Raw genomic sequence first — 5,411 nt, 5'->3', positions numbered from 1 at the left:
CAGGAATAATTCCCACTTGTTCGTGGTCAGTGGTTCTTTTAATGCACTGTTGAATTTGAATTGCTGGTACATGCTTAGAATTTTTCACCCAGATTCATAAGGGGTATTGGCCTGTAATTCATTTTAGTGGGGTCATTATCTGCCACTCACTTCTAGTTTTTCAAGTGTCTGTTGAGAAATTTCCAGCTAGCCTTCTGGGTTTTCCCTTATAATTTGAGTTCTTTTATCTTGCTGATTTTAAGATTTTTCTTTTATCACTATATTTTGCAAATTTAATTAGAATATATCTTGGTATTGGTGTGCTTTTGTTGATTTTGATGGGAGTTCTCTGTGCCTCCTGGATTTGGATGTCTGTTTCCTTCCACAGATTAGGGAAGTTTTCAGCTCTTATTTCTTAAACTACACTTTCTGCCCCCTTTTCTCTCTCTTCTTCTGGGACTCCTATAATACAAATGTCATTACATTTGATGAAATCACTGAGTTCTCTAGGTCTATTCTCGTGTTCCATAATTCTTTCTCACTTTTGTTCAGCTTCACTCTTTTTCCATTATTTTCTATTGTCACTTATTTATTACTTTGCTTCTTCCAGGATGCTATTCATTTCATCAAACCTGTTTCCCATCTCATTTATTGCATTCTTCTTCTCTGATTGATTCTTTTTTTAACTCTTTTATCTATGTGGTAAGGGTCTTCCTGATGCCTTCCATTCTTTCCTCAATCCCAGTGACTATTCTTATGATTGTTGCTTTAAATTCTCTATCAGGCATGTTACTTATACCTGTCTCACTTAGATCACTGGCTGTGACCTTATCTTGTTATTTCATTTGGGATGAATTCCTCTATCTTGACATTTTGTCTAAGTCCCTGCCTCCTTCTCTGTGTTAGAAAAATCATTATGTCTCCTGCTACTGAAAGTAATGTCCTTATAAAGAAGAGGTTGTGTAGAAGCCCAGGGCCTGGGGCTTTATTTAGATAAGTGTCTTCAGTATGTGCTGTGTGTGCTCTGCTGTTGTGTTTTGGCTGCTCTAACCTTCAGGCCAGCCATCTGCAGAGGCTCTCCTTGCCTCCCGTGGGCACCGTTTGATCCCTGGCATGAATGTGGTGAGTTTAACTAGGTGGGATCTGGTATGCTTATGAAATGAGACTTGACACCAGCTCCATGAGAACTGAGGCCCTGCAAAACTCTCTGGTCAAGAGATGTGGTGGCTCATGCTGGACCTCTGAGGGAGGGGCCTGCCACACTGGGGCTGAGGCAAGCTTGCTTGAGAAGGACCATCTTGCCAAAGCACAGAGGCATGGGACTTGGTGAGGCAAGTTAGGCAGCCAGCGCCCATGTGGTGCTGTTTCCCATAGGTGGCTCTGTGTCTATGCTGAAGGATGGGGCAACGGAAATGCTGGCCAGTTTCTTAGTTCCTAGAGAGGCATCTACCTGAATGCTTATAGAAGTACTGATTATCTTATAGGGGCTCAATATATTTTAGGGATTTATTCTAATTTAACATAATGGTCTGAGTATATACACTTCTTTCAGGGAAATAAGAGGGAGATTAATTATTTAAAATATTGGTGTATTTTGCAGGACTGATGCAGAAGAAACTTAAGCAAAGGAAAAAAAGAACTAGAGATACACATAAAAACAAACAATTATAGGTATAAAATGTAATGTTTTCCTAAGAGTCCATTGCTCGTCTGTTTTTGATGTATTTATTATTGAAGTTAGCAAATGACTTAATATTTCTCCTAACGTTATTCAAGATTCTTGTGAAGAGTAAGAACAAACTTTCCAGATATAAGTGCATTGAGTGAGGTGGCTAGACTGTGTACATCAGGCCCATAGAACTTATATCCTCTGTGTGGACATTTTTGTTGGCTTGTGAACTGTTTCTGGAGGCACCTATGAAAGAGATTTGTGTAGATGAAAGGACATTGACAGCATCCTACCTCACATTATGTTTTATGTGAGGCATTTCTGTGTTATTCTGAGTGGGAAAGTAAAAATTATCCAGTGATCCCTCTTCTTTACATTTTGAGAATTATGAAGTGACAGAGAAGAAAATATTATATATGTGATTGATTGCAATGATTAAATAATGGGGTCTTTTAGAGAAAGGTATCAGATCACAGAAAATATCAAAGTTCAATTAAAAACTCATCCAATTTTCCCATAAAAATCTAACTTACTGTATTATGATAAATGGAAATAAAAAGATTTATTCATTTTATGAGAGTCCACTACAGAAAAATGTACAAATCTACATTTCTCAAACTTTACATAAATTCCATGATTCTATAGATAGAGCTAAGTCAAATCCTAACTAAACTCATAAGAGTAATATTCTTTATCCATTGAGACTGAGACAGTCATGGAATAAATGTTTCATGAATGAATAAGTAATGAATAAGACTGTTTTATTACCTTTTAAGCCCTTTAAGTTGTTTCTTCTCACTTTCTTGTGAGAAATAACTTCAATAACAAAGACCAATTTAGTCAGGATATTGATAAATGTTTGTATGGCATCTCAAGAGATTTGATGTACAAAATCATTATTTGTACGTTACAATGTTATATGCTCCCCACAAAGTAAGTGAAGCCACTCATTCAAGTCTATATTTCTGAGGATGAAAGCACTAGCATAGAAAATACAAAACCAGATAAACAAAACAGTTCTTATGGGTCTTTAGCATAAATCATATACATTCAAGTTTATATTTAGAGCCTCTTTGTGTTATATTACAAACAAAATAAAAATTCCTGTTTTCCCTCAAGATATGCAAATGGTTAGAGTCATAAAAGAGCTAAGTAGGATGGGTATAGTATTGTTTGCATCCACAGAATATTCATATGCACCAACTGTTCTATTAATTGCCTCTATGATCTAGGAATTACTTGCCTCAGTAGAAATTGAAGACAGATTCCCACCAACAGTGCATGAGGGTTCATTTTTCTCCATATCCTTACCGACACTTGCTATTTTTTGCATTTTTGATTTTACTTATTCTGACAGATGTAAGGTAATCTCATATTGTGGTTTTAATTTGCATTTCTCTGATGCTTAGTGATGTTGAGCATATTTTCATGTGTGTTGGCTATCTATCTGTCTTCTTTGGAAAAAGGTATATTAGGGTACTCTGCCTATTTTTAAATCAGATTTTTTTGGTGTTGAGTTGTATAAGTTATTTATACATTTTGAATATATCATTTAGATATATCTTCTCCCATTCGGTAGTTTGCCCTCTTGTGTTGTTTATTGTTTACTTTGCTGTGCAAACTCTTTTAGTTTTGCTGTAGTCTCAATAGTTTAATGTTGCTTTTGTTTCTCTGGTCAGAGGAGACATATTTCAGAAAGTGTTTTTGTGGCTGATGTCAAAGGAATTGCTATCCTCATGCACTGTTGGTGGGAATGCAAATTGGTACAGCCACTGTGGAAAACACTATGGAGTTTCCTTGAAAAACTAAAAATAGAAGTACTATATGATCCATTAATTCCACTAAAACACTAATTTGAAAAGATATGTGCACCCCTGTTTACTGCAGCATTATTAATAGTCACTATATGGAAGCAACCCAAGTGCCCATCAATAGATGAATGGATACAGAAGATAGAAGAAACAGAATAGAATATTTATCAGCCATAAGAAGAACAAAATCTTGCCACTTGCAATAACGTGGTTGGAGCTAGGGCATGTAATGCTAAGTGAAATAAGTCAGAGAAAGACAAATACCATATGATTTCACTCATATGTTGAATTTAGGCATCAAAGCAAATGAACAAACAAAGAAAAGAAAGAGATTAAAAAAACAGACTCTTAAATATAGGGAATTAGTAATTTCTAGAGGGGAGGTGAGTGAGGAGATGGGTGAAATAGATAAAGGGGATTTAAAAAATTACACGTGATGAGCACTGATAAATGTATAGAATTGTTGAGTCATATTGTACATCTGAAACTAAACTATATAACACTGTGTGTTATTTCACTTGAATAAAACAAATAAAGACAATTAGAAAATGGTTTTCATTCTTATCCAGGGTAATACTTTTCTTTGACTTTCCATTCCTCTTCGATTTTGTAGATTCACGGTCAATCTCACCAGCTTCCTCAATGCATTCTTCATGTCCTTGTTCCGCAGGGTATAAACGAGAGGGTTAAGACTTGGAGTGATGATCGTGTAAAAGAGGGTGAGGAACTTTCCCTGGTCTTTGGAGGCACTGTTACCTGGTTGCAGGTACAAGTAGATAATAGTTCCATAGAAGATGGACACGACAGTGAGATGAGATCCACAGGTATTAATTGCTTTTTGTTGGCCTTCTTTTGACTTTATTCTCAGCACGGCTTTGGCGATGTAGCCATAGGATATAAGAATAAGGCCGAGTGGTGTAAGGACAAAGACAAAGCCTAAAGCAAAAACAGACATTTCAACTGTTGTGGTGTCTATACATGCTATCTTGACCATAGCTGGCAACTCACACAAGAAATGGTCCAGAAGGTTGTTTCCACATTGAGGCAAATTGAGGGTGAGTGTACATAATAATACAGAACCAGCCAAACTAATGCTCCAGACTGTGATTATCATCTTGAGACAGAGATGTGGATTCATGATTACCAAATAATGCAGGGGCTTACAAATAGCTGTGAAACGATCATAGGACATAACAGCAAGGAGGAGACACTCAGTGGAACCCAACCACATATAAACGTAGAGTTGAGTGACACAGCCCACATAGCTGATGGTCTTGTCAGGTCCCCACAAGTTAACGAGCATCTGAGGGATGATGCTGGTTGTGAAACATAGATCCAGGAAAGATAAGTTCCTGAGGAAAAAATACATCGGTGTGTGGAGATGGGAATCCAGGAGAGATGCAAGGATGATGGCTGTGTTACCCACCCATGTAACGAAGTAGAAGAGAGTGACAACTCCTGATAGGACCATCTCCAGTTTGGGATGGTCCGAGAAGCCGAGCAGAATAAAACCATGCAGAGAAGTGTGATTGTTTTGACCCATAGTCCTTCAGTGTCCAAATCGTAGAATGAGAAAAGCAGAAGGAGGGAAAGGAGGATGGGAATGATGATGTGGAACAGGAGGAGGAATAAGGAAGAAGAAGGAGAAGGAGAAATTGATCAGTAGAGACCACATAATTTAACTAAATACAGAACTAAAAAAAGAGAAAGAATTTATGTTAATTATTAAAAAAATAATGGGTCAAAGTAAATATTATAGCCAAGTAATCTGGTATTTGTTGTAGATACTTTTATGGTGTTGGGTTTAATATTATATTTTTATCTAGGTGACCTTGGAGAGTTTGGTGAAATTTGTCACATGTAAATTTGCAAGTGTGAAAAGGGTCTGGTTCTAAAGTGATGTGACCCTCTGATTCTCTACCCATCTAGTTTGCTTGATATAGTGAACACAT

At 36.9% G+C, this 5,411-nt stretch overlaps 1 pseudogene; it reads right to left on the bottom strand.

Moving 5' to 3' along the window:
• Positions 1-1,811: 1,811 nt before the first annotated feature.
• On the bottom strand, positions 1,812-5,002 carry LOC122219285 (annotated as a pseudogene).
• Between the last annotated feature and the right edge of the window lie 409 nt (positions 5,003-5,411).

Source organism: Panthera leo, chromosome B2 (genome assembly GCF_018350215.1).
Source record: "Panthera leo isolate Ple1 chromosome B2, P.leo_Ple1_pat1.1, whole genome shotgun sequence".
In the NCBI taxonomy this organism is placed as follows: Eukaryota; Metazoa; Chordata; class Mammalia; order Carnivora; family Felidae; genus Panthera; species Panthera leo.
This window is presented reverse-complemented; position numbering and strand designations above follow the sequence as displayed.